This window comes from Odocoileus virginianus, chromosome 2, assembly GCF_023699985.2.
Source record: "Odocoileus virginianus isolate 20LAN1187 ecotype Illinois chromosome 2, Ovbor_1.2, whole genome shotgun sequence".
Taxonomy (NCBI): Eukaryota; Metazoa; Chordata; class Mammalia; order Artiodactyla; family Cervidae; genus Odocoileus; species Odocoileus virginianus.
Genome location: NC_069675.1, coordinates 35365250 through 35380705, shown reverse-complemented (window position 1 = coordinate 35380705; position 15456 = coordinate 35365250). Strand labels below are relative to the sequence as shown.

Here is a 15456-nt window from a genome sequence, read left to right as displayed (position 1 = left end):
AAATGGTGGCTATTTTAAGACAGGACAAAGCTGCATCAGTGCTCGTCACACAGCCTGCTCCCAATCTTGGCAGTTCTCCAACACATTCCAACTTTTTATGCACAGTTTTGCTGGAATCTCACCCCACTTATCTTTAAAGACACACTAAGTAAGATGCTGCCACATTACACAACCAACCTGCCGTGTATTCCCATCCGTTCACTGTGCACAATGTCTGACAAAAAAAAAAAAAAATCAGACCACCATCTGTGTGGATGCATCTTAATCCAAATGATCTAATTCACATGGGTTCCCAAAAGATGTATCAGAATATTATTGAAACTGGGAGGAAATGCTGTGTGACAGTGCTCCGAGGAAGGCTGAGTACACACCAGCCAAGGAGGAGAATAGATACAGTAGGACAAAAGCAAGTTCAAACCCTGACTACAGATGTTAGACCCCAGGCATGCCGCCACTGCCTACGTTTTGAGGCAGGTTACTAATCAGAGTGTATTTTAAAGGATAATCTCAGTATTTAATGAGTCCCATTACCTCCATGAAAAGAATGGTTTAACATAGCATTACATCCTCTAAGTCAGTGTACTCTCTAATTGTTAATATTTGGCCAAAAAAAAAGTCCTCTTCAAAAACAAACTGGAATGGTTAACCACACGCTGTTACATTCCATTCTTGCTAAAAAAAAAAAAAAAATTAATTAGCACATTTGATCCTTATGCTCTGCACAGCTGCGCGGCATTCCAGTGATAGGCCAGTTATCGACACACGCTCTACATGAAATAACTACTCAACTTCAAAAGTTGAGAAGACTGTGAAGCAGTTCTCAAGCATGACCCACTAAAGATATATTTATTTCATGGGAACAAGTTCATTTCAACAAGGGTGTAGTCCAAAGGAAATATATACTATAATTTAGATTAAAATATTCATGTAAATGTATACTAACAAAATCATCCTTCAGAGCTGGAAATATATATTTATAAATATATGTATACAAATATATATAAAACTCAACTGACAGACAAGAAACAGTCTTCCTCAGGAACAAGACAATAAATGAGCCTGCTCTCTAATTAAACTTTCATCCTTTCTGAATCAGAGATTTTTAAGAACTAGGATGAAAGCTGATATTCTTACTGTCAGGAACACATACTTCCAAAGCAAAACAATCCTTTCAAAATGAGAAATCATCCTGATTGTCAGGGAAACTCCGGAACTCTTTTAGCAGCAGATGTCAACGTAAAACCAGCAAACACACACACACACACACACACACACACAAAAAAAACCCACCTTAAATAAAAGAGAATAAAACACAAAGTGTGCCCTGGTTTCTCCCCTGCTCAAACGCACACGAATGTCTCTGCTCCAGGCTCAGGGTGCTCCCTGGACTCCGGCCCAGGAGATAAGATGGGTGTTTAAGGACAGCTGGCAGCAGAACTGTCAGCCTCACTGTGAGAAGGACCAGACCCCTTTCGGAGAGGTCACCCGACTGATACCGCTGACCACTCACCTTCTAGGACAGTGTCAGGTGTGCTCACCCAGTCAGAGGGCCTGATAACGCCACATTCCAGCCTCCTGCTCTCCCTCACCTGGGGCACCAGGGCCAGACCCTGGGCGCTGTCTCGGCTCAATGCCTCCCCTCGCGTCAAGACTCAACATCTGTAGCTGCCTGTAGGTCAGCGGAGATCCCTCCCAGCGCCACGCTTCGGTCGGCCCAGGCACATTAACCATCAAGCATTTGGCCACTCTCAAAGAGATCGGGAGTTTCTGAAGAATTCCTCATTTGGAGAGAGTGAAGTCCACACAGTGTATCTGAGTTCCATCACCCAAACTTGCTCCATCCACCTACCCAGCCCCACTCCATCCATCATTGGGCCCAGCTCAGATCTCCCCTCTACGTTGCACAAGGAGCCATCACTGGCTTTAGTGTATAAACACGGGAAGAAGGTCATTTGCCACTTTTCCTTGGGGCCAACCAACCCAAGTGAGAACCACAAAGAACCTCACAGAAATTGATGGCAAAGGCTTTCTTTCTCTTCCAATGAAAGGGCATTTCTCCCCTCCTCCCACACCCTCATTCCCTCAGCACATGAACTCATTTTACCACCTTCTTCAGGAAGAGGCCAACTACTACAATTAAGGCAACGGAGAAGCACCAGCGAGTCACCCGCATCACATTCATCCGTCGGCTGCCCCACGACTTAAGGAACGGGTCTGCATAATCAAGTATGCAATACTGCCTTTTCTCCTAGAAATAGATCCTGGACCCAAAGACAGAATTCTCAAAGAGTTCAGCTAACAGAAAGACCCTAGGAAAGCGGAGACCTACTGTATGCATTCAACAGTTACCACCAAACCCAGCCCTGTAAAATTTATTACATTTAAAACCAAGGTTATGATAACCACCTCCATCCCATCCATGACACTTTCTAGGGTAGCTGTTTCAGGCTCTGAAATCTGAAGACAGAAATAAAATCAGATGTTGTCTGAAGCAGAGGGATCTCGCTCAAGGGAATTCATGCAACTCTGATGGGAATTCCTCTCAAAACAAAACAGAAAGCATGCATTATCTAATGAGAATTTAATTTCTGGTACTTTTCCACTGTAAAACAATTTTTAAAGGAAGTATCTATAGTAAGCACATTTGGGGTTCTCTAAATCTTTGCCATTTTCCTTAACACCTACACCACTAAAACAACTCAGGGACACCGACAGTATCCATAAGCCACAGTTTTAAATATGAACAGTAATAATAAGATATTACGTCCTGTCATGCTTTGTGTACAAACTGGAAGGGTAATAAACATCAAGGGATGATTTAGACTATGAAAACTTCACATACTGAGCTTAAGATCTGAGAATTGACCCTCATTTATGAGATGAATAAATATGTACAGAGGGAAAAGCGGTTTAAAAGACAAACATTAAAATGATAACTGCATGTTTCTGGGGTCACCAAATGGAGTCAGTAACTTAAATTTTCTTCTTTGTGTTTACGTTTATTTTCCATATGCTCTACATTATTTATTATTTTGCTAACAAATATTATTTTGAAATTTTAAAAAATATTTATTTATTGGGCTGCATTAGGTCTTAGCAAGAGAGTTGCAGAAAAACATCTGCTTCTGCTTCACTGACTACACTAAAGCCTTTGACTGTGTGGATTACAACAAACTGTGGAAAATTCTTAAAGAGATGGGAATACCAGACCAACTGACCAGCTCCTGAAAAACCTGCATGCAGGTCAGGAAGCAACAGTTAGAACCGGACATGGAACAATGGACTGGTTCCAAATTGGGAAAGGAGTAAAGCAAGGCTGTATACTGTCACCCTGCTTGTTTAACTTATATGCAGAGTACATCATGCGAAATGAAGCTGGAATCAAGATTTTCAGGAGAAATACCAATAACCTCACATATGCAGATGACACTACCCTCATGGCAGAAAGGAAAGAGGAACTAAATAGCCTCCTGATGAAAGTGAAAGAGCAGAGTGAAAAAGCTGGCTTAAAACTCAACATTCAAAAAACAAGATCATGGCATCAGGTCCCATTAGTTCATAGCATCCAGTCGCATTTCTTCATGGCAAATAGATGGGGGAAACAATGGAAACAGTGACAGACTTTATTTCTTGGGCTCCGAAACTGCTGCAGATGGTGACTGCAGCCATGAAATTAAGACGCAAAAAAGCTATGACCAACCTAGACAGCATATTAAAAAGCAGAGATATCACTTCACCAACAAATGTCTGTCCAGTCAAAGCTATGATTTTTCCAGTAGTCATGTACGGATGTAAGAGTTGGGCCATAAAGAAGGCTGAGCACCAAAGAATTGATACTTTTGTACTATGAAGCTAAAGAAGACTCTTGAGAGTCCTTTGGACATCAAGGATCTCAAACCAGTCAAATCCTGAAGGAAATCAGTCCTGAATATACATTGGAAGGACTGATGCTGAAGCTGAAGTTCCAACACTGTGGCCACAAGATGAGAAGAGCTGACTCATTAGAAAAGACCCTGATGCTGGGAAAGATTGAGGACAGGAAGAAAAGGGGAGAACAGAGGATGAGATGGTTGGATGGCATCACTGACTTAACGAACATGAGTTTGAGCAAGTTCCAGGAGATGGTGAAGGACAGGGAAGTCTAGCCTGCTGCAGTCCATGGGGTTGCACAGTAGGACATGACTGAACAACAACGGCAAAGGTCTTCGCTGTGGCACATGGATCTTCACTGCCACACGAAGACTGTTACCGCGTTTTGTTACCACGCAGGGATTCTCTAGTTGTGGCACCGGGGCTCAGAAGTTGAGGCACAAGGGCTGAGCTGCTTCATGGCATCCGGGATCTTAGTTCCCCCATCATGGATTGAACCCATGTCCCCACACTGCAAGGCGGATTCCTAACCACTGGACCACCAGGGAAGTCCCTGACATTTAAAAAATTTTTATTTTGTGATGATTTTATGCTAATTTATATTTTTTGAAAGTATATATTCTTCATAAATTATTCAGAAAAAAACTATGCATACTGTATAAATTAGCAGACACTGTCGAAAATTCAAGGATTCTAAAAAGGTGGAAAAAATGAATATTTTAACTTTTAAGACAATTGTCCTATCAGAGCACTGCCATGCTACAGGTTGAAAAATACAAAGGAAAATGTTTAAACATCACAGAGAAAAATAAATAAGAATTGTCTTAAAGAAGAATCTAGGTTTTCCTTCCCCTTTAAATAAAAGGGGGAAGAAGCCCTAGAGCACAATAAAAATATATATTGTCCCACCTCAAAGTCTCTGTGTAGCTGGTGAAGAACATTCCAGAAAAATGTGTAGCCCATGAATATTTAGATTTGGCCTTGAAGCAAACATACCTGGACAAAAATTATCCCTGACAGCCACCCAAGAGGGTAGGAAAACAACAAAAAATTTCATCCAGAACCAAAGGCTTGGCCTCCACCCAGAGGATGCTCCTATCAGCGTCCCCTGTGGCCCAGTTTCGACATCTTTTCCCACACTCTACGGAAATGGCAAGGCTCTAACAAACTGCATCTTTAAATGAGGAATGGAAAACTCTTTTCAAAACTTCAGCATTCTTTACACCTTCAGTACTATGAACGCTGCATTTCTGAAAGCCCCAGTAGAAACATATAGGGTATATTTAGCTGATTAATTATTTCACTCATTAGTCTTTATCCAGCTAAAATGAGGTTTGTTACAGGAAGTGTCAGGATGTTCTTGATAAAGGCCAAAAGTTTATTGCTAAGTATTTTCCAAAATATGGAGAGATGAAATTAAAATTCCTCCACAATCCCATACCCAGAGATAACCACTGTTAGGCTAATGAACTTACTAAGCAGAGACGTATTTAATTATACAAATTAAATACTGAACATACACACTTCAAAAGAATGAATTCTAATTATATATCATTCTAAATTTCCTAGTTCATCTGCTGGGTAAAAAAAAAAAAATTGTAGTTATATTCTGATACAGATTTTATTGTCTAGCTAATGGCTTCAAGTTAATATGTTAAAAGATCAGAACCAGCAAGGCACTCCAGATTCTAAAGCAGAGATGCCAAATGGTTCTAAAACCATTTGGGTGTTTACTTGTACTTTTTAGAGTTCAAAAAGAATGGAACTATGAGGTCTATGTACATGGGCCAATGTTAAAGCAATCTTGAAATTATAACATCTTACTTTCATATCTCAAAGCACACTTCACCTGAAACCCTCCTCAACCAACCATTTAAAGTTCAAGGTGGAAAAAATACAAAATTCCTGAAAGTAAACTAAGTTCATTTTTCTAAGCTACATTTTACAAAGTACTAATACAGTTGAGGACTTGGACCATAAAACAGAAAACATTAATAATATAATTTCCTCTCAAACATTTCCCTCACCGGCTAAGGGCAAAGTGACTCATTTCTGGGATTCACCTTCAAACCACTATCTCGATAAAATTCCCCACTTAAAGAGTCTTAAAATAGTCCTTTGTCTCCCTTTATGGCTGAGATTTTTCAATCACACACATCTCTTTCTCATTTATTTGACACACAGACAAAAATATCATTATATGCATACATAAATATCACATATAACATTATATAAGAATCTCTTTTCATAAAAAAAAGGATAGTATTAAAATTCATTCCTCCTACTCTTAGCCTGAATATTCCCAAAATGCCGAGAAACCATTAATTGGAAGAAAATGTAAATCTGAAGTCATATTTATTTTAACATTTTCACTTGGAATTTTTTCTGCATTTCTGATCAATTCCAATGAAACCTGAGGGTCTAATGGTTACAAAATTAGCTCCAGCAGTAGTGTTTGGGCTTCTACAAGTGAGAACAAATATGTCACAGAATTCCACTGCTCTTTTCCAGCAACTGTGCAGTTTGGACATAATAAGAGAAACCTGGTCTTCCCCATTCTTTAAACTGATGCAGACTGTGATGTCAAGCTAGCCTTCCAGCATATCTGAATGTTCTAGTATTCAGAGTCTCAAACTCACACTTCAGAGGGTGACTTATACATGCTGATGTTCTCTCAATGCTCCACATAAGAGCAGAAGACAGATAAGACAATCCTTTGGAATCTTAAACTATTCCCTAACAATAATCTACAACTGGCCAGGCTTACTTTTTTCTTTTCTTTTTTTAAAAAAATTAAAGGATTGATTGATTTTTTGGCTATGAAAAAAATGATCCTTATGGTTATCTATTATTTATTTCACTCTCATTTGTAAAATATTTTAAAATTCCAAATGAGAAACATTAAGTCATAGGAATTTCCTTTCATACAAGAAAGGAAATCACCCATCAACCTACCATCCAAAGCAAACCATTAACATTTCCATGTATTTCCTTCCAGGCTTTTATTTAATATAACAAAACAGGAGTTACACCACATTATACAGCTTTACATAGAGATATTTTCACTGAATATTATATTGTTAGCATTTGCCCTTTTCAGTAAGACTCTAACAAACCATTATTTTTAAGCAGTACATTGAATTCCATCCTATGTACTGCTCCATAATATATCTGACTATGCCACATTTGCTTTTTCACTATTAATATTGCTAAGAAAATTCTTGTTTAAAAACCTGTCCTTATTTTTAATTATTTCTTTAGATTACAGAACTACAAGGGGAATTTCAGTCCAAATGGTATAAACATTTATGTTTTGGGTTATATATATATATATATATTAATACATGTATATTATCAATGTATTAACAAGTGTATTAATCCAAATATTCTTCCAACAGGTGATGCAGAGGTCCAATCTCACAGCATCCCAGAGAGCATTACCTATCTACCAATTTAAGTGAAAAATTAACTGTTCTAGTTAATATTTCATACTACTGCTGAGTTTGAACAACTGAATATGGTTATTGGCTTCATTGTTACCTTCTTTTGTAAACTATGTTCCTATCCTTTCCCTAAGCACTACGGTTTTAGCTAATTTATTAAAAACTTGTTTATTAAAAATAAGTAGTAATCAGGTTTGCCTTTCCTATAATCTAGACATAGGGACAAGTTTAATATAGACTAAACTTAGTATTATTTAGCTGCAAGATGGTATTGTTATGGGCATGTATCTTTTCTGAATAAATTAAACCACTTATTTGAAAGGAAGCATAAAGGTGACACAAACTAAGCAAAACTTCCACATTTTATGACAATTAAAATGTACTGTGATAGGCACTAGATTATTCCACTCAACTTTCTTAGTCCTTTGTGACAGAAACACAGTGCTACCATTTTGCAGATGAAGATAGTGGAGCTTGAAGACAGGTCAATGCAGCTTGTCCAGGGTCAGGGCATGGAGTGATCTGATGGAGGAATTCCAGGGCCTAAGGCTTGGGACCCCTGCATCCAACAGCCTCTCCCCAGTCACTCTAGTCCTGACCTGTCTTCTTCAACTTTTCAGACATTACCTCCACTAAGAGTTCTTCCAGAACCTCAAATTCAACATGATTAAAGACAAAACTGATTTTCTTCCCAATGAAATATCCACTCATCCCCTTCACTTGTCTATTTCTCTCATCATGATGACCACCATGTTCTTTGTCATTACTCAAATCTGAACTCTCTATTTTAGCTCTCATCCACTCAGGGCCACTCCCATCCAGTCACCCTACAATCAGCAAAGGATCCGGTCTTCACGACCTTTCTCCCAGCCCTTCCCTCCTCCTTCTCCCAGTCTCCACCATCGCTTGCTCCCTTAACCTCTGGGCTCCCACCATCACCTCGTTCCCGTCTCCCTGTTTCTAGTTTCTTTCTGTTCCATGTGTTTCAAACATGGCTGAAATGTTGTGTTACTCAACTATCATCACAGAATTTTAGATGTACAGGATCTTAAAAACTAAGTAGCAGATACGATCAGCTGGTAGTTCCTGATTCGAACACTGTGTGGAGAGTTTCTGGGGCTCTAGATCAGCTCTGTGGAAAGAGTGCCCTGACTGATTTTCTATGCCTGCCAGGGACACAGAGAGTGGTGCCCTTGTGGCAGACTTTAACCTTCACTATGGAAGATTCCCTGGAGAAAGGAAAGGCAACCCACTCCAACATTCTTGCCTGAAGAGTCCCATGTGCAGAGGAGCCTGGCGGGCTACAGTCCATGGGGTCACAAAGAAGAGGACACGACTGAGCAACTAGCACTTCATTTCTTCATGATTTCACCAACATTTTTCATTTTATAAATTTAGATCTGAGACCAGAAGGATTAACGGCTTGCTGAAGTCATACACCTGGTCAGTAAAAGATCTTTCACCTTCTACACATACAGAGCATAGTCTTTTTTTTTTCCAGGTTGAAGACTTCACTGCATGCAGAAGGAAAGCACGTGTTGGAAAATTCCATCGTGGGAACTTCCTGTACCCTAACACCAGTGTCCAAACCTGCTCTTCTCTAAGAGCCAGGTTGTTTTGAGGCTGGTGACTGTCACAAGGCGAACAGCCCGCCTCCTGGCTGCCCTGTGACCTCCTCAGCCTGGCTCGGGGTGGGCGGGGTCCTCCACCCCAGCAACAGGGCATGTTCTACAGCAGTATACAGTCCCTGGGTTCAGAAACTGATTCTTACTCAACTTTAGGTCAGCCCACACCACCATCATCCTAACTCAATCGCAAGTCTTGGCAAGAGAAAGTACTCAATAATTACTTACTGCATTAAAAACCATACTGTAAAGTAACTCTAGAGTAGGAGCAAAGGCATTACATCCATACAAATGCTTCTTGGTCAAAGAACAGTAATTACACTCCTTTCAAGAACAGGAAACTGAACTGACCTGACAAAGGATTTTCACTAAGTGGTCTTCCACAACCTGTGTTAATCAATATAAAAGTTCCACTGCTAACAGAAAATTTTAAAAAGTAAAAGAATAAAGCTCTTCTGACATAAAAATGTTAAGGTAGTTTTGAGAAAACATTCCAAGAGGAGGTCAGTGGCTTTTACAGCTTGTAGTCCAAAGAGAAAGGAATGGAACTGTCATCAGCTAAACACCTACTATGTGCCCAGGACTGTATGCTGCTGTCTCACAACTGTATGAGGAAGTATTATTTCCTTTTTACTTATTAAGAAACTGTGGTTTCAAGAGTAATGAACTAACCCAAGGACCTAGATTTGAGCACATGGCTGGTATATAATAGCATTTAGGAAATGGCAACCCACTCCAGTGTTCTTGCCTGGAGAATCCCAGAGACGGGGGAGCCTGGTGGGCTGCCATCTATGGGGTCACACAGAGTCAGACACGACTAAAGCGACTTGAACAGGATTTGAGCCCAGATTTATTTGACTCTAAAATCTAAGTTCTTTCCAAACTAAGGGAAGTTATTCTGCAGTAACATAGCCATCCTCACAAACCTTAAAGGACAAAACCTGATTATAACTCTACTTAAATTATGAATGACTGCTCATCAAAAGAATCCACAGTTTAAAAAAAAACCACAAACTGGGAAGTAGTTTTTGCAACAAGTGAAATCCACAAGGGATTATAAAACAATCTATATTAAATCAAACAATAAGAAAATAGCTAAAAGAAATACAAACAAAACTAAATTAGGACTTCACAAAAGAAAGAACCCAAAAGGTCAATAATATATACTTAACTTCCCAAAATCAGGGAAATTGCAAATAAGGAGCATAATGAGATAACATTTCACAAGTATTACTGGACAACATTTTGAGGTCTGGCAAGGCTGTAGAACAACTATAACAGCTATAAACTTCTAGTAGGAATGTAATCAGTACAATCACTCTGGCATTATCTAGTAAGGTTGGTGATGCACATACCCTATGATCTGGCAAATTTCATCCCTGAGAAGGAGAGAAAAATAACATGTTTGTGTGCATGTGCACGTACCCCTACATACTAAATAAGAGACATGCAGAGGACCCATTCATAGCCATCCTTTTATAAAAGGGGAAAAAAACAAACCAGAATCAATCCAAATCCTCCACCTACAGTAGAAAGAATAAATAAGTCATGATGGAATACTACACAGCAGTGAAAATGAATGAACTACAGCAACAAAATGAATGAGTCTCAGGAATGTTAATCTAAAAGGACAAGTCACAGAATACATAAAGTATAATTTCATTTATATAATATAAAGTTCAGAAATGTACAAAAATACATAAGAATTTTAAAAAGGATAGCCCATAAAGAAGATCAAGGGAATGATAAACACAAAACTCAGGGCTGTGGTTGTTTCAGATGGGATGATAGAGGGGCACAAGGGTGACTCTGAATGTATGACAGTTTCTTCTTCTTGAACCAGGTGGTGACTGCCTGTGTGCTCACTGGTTTGTGATTCAGTAACATCTTTTATGAGCATTATTCTGTATATACAAATCACTTAATAAAAAACAACTGTAAGGGGGGGGAAATGGGCCAGAGGTCAGGATATTGAACATACCAGGAAAAACAGCTGATGAGAAAAAACAAGATGCCAGAGGTAGAGCTCAGGGGTGTCGCTTCCTGGACTCCAGTTTTGCTGTCTCAAAGCTAACACCATCTTCTGGAGAAGGAGGGGAAGACTGTTTTTTCAACTTCAGAGGTGTTTTAGAAAAGAACCTAAAGAAATTGACTAGTCTAAATAAACATAATATTAATAAATAGAACTCTTCCACCTAAAAGTTACAGAAGAACTTTAAAAAGTATTTCTGTATTAAATATAGTATGTGCATCAATTTCTTAATGATGCAAGGGGGGAAATGTGCTGATACTTCAGCAAAAAACAAAAAGTAAGATACTAGAAGGAACCTTTTGATATGGAGGTCCCTTAGCTGAAGGTGTAGAGCGGTTTTCTGATTTAATATGCATACAAATCACTTAGGGGTCACGTTAAAATGCAAATGCTGTTTGGGAGGACTGGGCCTCTAAGAATTTGCATACACGACAAGCTCCCACTTCATAAATGATCCTGTGCTGAAATTCAGGATGACAGCAAGACATCATGAAAATGCTTTCTCTGGTGATGTTTAAAAATATAAATATAAGAGTAGAGATAGTTTAATTCTGCCCCCAAAGTAGAGACTGATGATATTATTCCTACACTATAAAAACTTGAATACAGGACACCTGTTATCAGAAAAATCAGGAATGCTTAACTAGGTCTTTTGCAAAGAAAAGGTGCTTCGGGAAAGCAGCAAAGACTGAAAATTTACAAAAGAACTCCATGAGAGGTTTTACTTACCTCCACAGATCTAAAGAAGTAGCTCTTTCAGCCTAGGTATTAGCTCTTTTCTTATGGAATAATGGTTTACATTCCCAACAGTCTCAATAGAAGAAACCAGGACAACCATAAATGATATTCACAGAGCATTAATTAAGCCTTGATTATAATGCAGATAGTGGTGGCGAGAACAACATAATTATGGAGCATCACATCACTGCATGTAAAAAATATATACGTTAGGCTTTAAAATTCTAAAAGTATGCTTTTAAAATGAAAAGTTTACTATCTCAATAAAAATATCAAATAATTTACACTTGTCATGTCTATGTTTGTTTAGTAGTACTTGAAACCCTCCCATCTCAAAATAGTGCTTCTACATGAAAAGTCATACGTTCATACAGCCAAGACAAAATAACCACTCCAATACTCTCCCAGGGAAACTCTGCCACTATCAAGTCTCTGCTAAGGATGTGTCTGTCACAAGGGGAGCCAGGTCTTGTCCCCTGCCCCAACAACATCACAGAGAGTTGTTACTACTCTCATCCAAGGGATGCTCTTTGCTGAAAGCCTGCACAGCAGGAGACACCAAGGGACAATGTGTTTTTCACTGGCCTGATGCTTCTCATTCTCTCTGATGAAGGTTCTGGTCAGACCAGAGCCAACAGAGCTACAAAGAGCTTGACCTAACGGAATTCTGCACCTGGTTAAGTCAGAACAGCTAAACCTCTAGTGACATCAACACAGGATATATTCTTACAACATAGTAAATCCAAAATGTTTGGCTAATCCATGGAAACAATACTCCCAAACATTTCAATGCAACGTGATTTTATACAACCAGCACAACAATGAAGCTCAAATCTAAAAAGTTCTGTATTTTAATGGCCTTCTATTACTGAAACTCAAAATGAGGCATTAAAACCACACAATCTGCAGTAGATTCTACTTCTGTGGCCGATCTACAGAAAATCAAATGCCATTAACCTGGATTAGAGATCTAAAAAATAAAAGCAGACACACCCTTGCTTTGAAACACTGAACTTCCCTTCCAGTTAGCATACTGAAATTCCCTATTCACCTCTACATTCTAGAAGAGCCTGGGGGTGCAATCTGAAATGTATCCCATTGGCCATCCCACACTGAACTGCAGAAGTGGCATTTAGAAGGGAAATTCCTTGTGTACTACCCCAGACTAAATAGACAAGGACGCTGGAACGTCTCCTTCTAACCAGATAGAGCCACATAGGCCTTGGTGGTCTGCCCTTCTCCACCCGCTCCCCATCTGCAAAAAAAAAAAAGTGTGTATAAAAATATACATACATATAAACAAACAAACGCAGTCAGTTACTACCACAATCCCACTATTCATGACGGGAGACTTAACCCGTCTATCAAAACCAACCTGAACACCAATTTACCATCAATCATAACACTCATTTACTAAATAATCCTTAATAAAGAATCCAAATATGTCATTGTATTTGAATACAGAAAAAGCAAACGACAAAACAAAGCAAATACAGGTTAAAGAAATCATTTACCATCCGTCAAAAGCGTATGTAAATTCCTTTTAAAACAATCTACTGAAGGTTAATATTTTTTAAAAACATCTCAGGAACATATGAACTAAAATATGTCAATTGTTTCATTTCAAAAAATGGTTTCCTATAGGAAAAATTCATACTCAGTGTTGATCAAAGACAGAGGTACTGTAATGCCGTAGCTGTAAAGCTTCAATTAATAAACATCAACTTTCCACATATGATGAAATTGATGGAGAGTTGTATAAAATCACGGATTACAGGTGATCCACAAAAAGACGCTGCGACTCCCAATACAGACTGCACCATGGCCTCCGCACACCGCTGGGCCGGGTCTTCCCGCAGCCCCTCCCTACGGTGGCTCAGGTCCCTCGGTGAGAGATTAGATTGCGGTCCGCAGCCGCAGGCCGACTCCCTCTGCCCCGCATTAGCACTGCAGGACACCCCTTCATCCCAGAACGGCCAACAGGCGAGGCAGCCGGGGGTCACCCCAAGAGAACCTCCCCGCCTCACAGCTAGGTGACCTGGTCCTTCTGACGCCCCATCCAGCTGAAGCAGCATGACAAGGTAGAAGCGGCTCCGGGTCTCAGCCAAGGGCAGCCCTGGGCCTGGGTGGGGCCGGGCGGGGGCTGCAGGCGCCCAGTGGCCGTGCCAAGCCCCGCCAGCGAGAAGCAGGGGAGGCTGCGATACTGCTGCATTGTGCTGCATCACGGCGAAGGCAACGGGAGCCATCCATCTTGCCAAAAAATCACATCCCCGTCCAGATAAACCCTACTGAATCCATCTTCCTCCTCCGCCGAAGCACCCCCCACACTCGCCCTCTCCTCACTCACTATCTCGCCCGGCTTTTGACTGGAAAAATAACGGGCACATCTTGTGTACCGAGCCCCACAACACTCCTCCCCCACCCCCCACCCCTATCTGATGGCAGGCACTTGGCATCTTTCCTATCACAAAAACAAAGGGAAGGCTCCTCGCAAAAGAGGGCCGCGGGCGTGGTGTGAGGGCTGATGACCAGAGGGGCTTCCAGCCCACCTCCCCAAAGTCAGGCCCGGAGGGTCCCTGCGTTGGCACAAACCTGTTGAAGAGAGGGTGGCAGGAGCTGAAGGGCGGGCGCAGCGGCAGTTCCGCGCCCCGAGGCGGCTCCCGCCCAGCCCTGGGAGAGCAGGGACCGCAGGGAGGGCGGGGGGCGGGAGCGAGGATGAGCGGGAGTGGGGGCGCCGGGCCGCCGCCTCCGGTTCAGCTGCAGCGCGGCGCAGCCGGGACCACGCCTGGCCGCATCCCCCGTACCGTTACGCTCAGAGCCCGGCCCTGTCAACGCCGCCCCCGCTCGCCACCAGGCGGGCTAGAGGGAGGGCACCTGAAAATATATCCTTGCGTCTGCCCACTCCGCAACCACCCCCACGCAGCGGCCCCCCGCTGGAGGGAAGAGGCGGCGGAGGGAGGAACGAGCAATCGGCCCCGATGCGTCCGGGGATGAGGCTGGGCGGCCGCGGTGCGCACCGCGGCTGTGCAGCCGCCTCACTGCTAAACCCGCCGACCCCCGCCCCGCACCGCCCGCGTACTCAGAAGCACTGGGGAGCCGGCTCCCCGCGCCGCCCCCGCCCGCGTTTTGCAGCTTCCCTGCCCCCACGCCGCTCCCCGGGCGCAGGACAGCGGCGGGGCAGCGGCGTCCTCCCGGCCTGGGCCCGCGCCCCTCCTCCCGCCGCCCCGAAGCCAGCCCGGGAGGCAACCCCAGTGAGTTGGCATCTTCCAGCCTCCGGCCCCCTACCTACCTCCCGCGGATAGGGGGGTGGGGGCGCCGGGGTCCCGTCCTCCTCCCGCTCCTCGGCGGCCGGGCGGGTGGGCCGGGAGGCGACTCCGCGGGGCTGTCCGCGGCTGGGGCCGGGGCTCACAGGACGGGACCGGTGGGCGCTGCTGCGCGGGGCTGCGCGCTCGCTCCGGGCGGAGAGGCGGCCGAGGGAGGGACTGGAGGAATCCGCAGCCTGCACGGCAACAGCTGCACGGATTCCGGGGGCTGGGCTGGAGCGCGGGGCGGGGGGAGGAGGGGAGGGAGCTGCAGGGAGGGGGCGAGGGGCGGGGAGAGGAGCGCGCGGACGCGGACGGGCGGGCGCCGGGCGCGCGCACACACGCGCGCTCACAAGCTCTCTCCCGCACACTCTCCACCCCGCCCCTGCGCTCCTCTCTTCTCGGCGGCTCGCTAACGGCGGCCCTCCCAGCTCATCCAGAGCCCC

At 42.9% G+C, this 15456-nt stretch overlaps 1 protein-coding gene across 1 annotated transcript in view; it reads right to left on the bottom strand.

The window, feature by feature from the left end:
• SPTBN1 (spectrin beta, non-erythrocytic 1) overlaps positions 1–15241 on the bottom strand; it is a 200731-nt gene extending 185490 nt beyond the window's left edge. Inside the window, exon 1 of the mRNA XM_020915122.2 lies at positions 14998–15241. The gene's annotated coding sequence lies outside the window, so the exon portion shown is untranslated. The remainder of the gene's footprint in view (positions 1–14997) is intronic.
• Between the last annotated feature and the right edge of the window lie 215 nt (positions 15242–15456).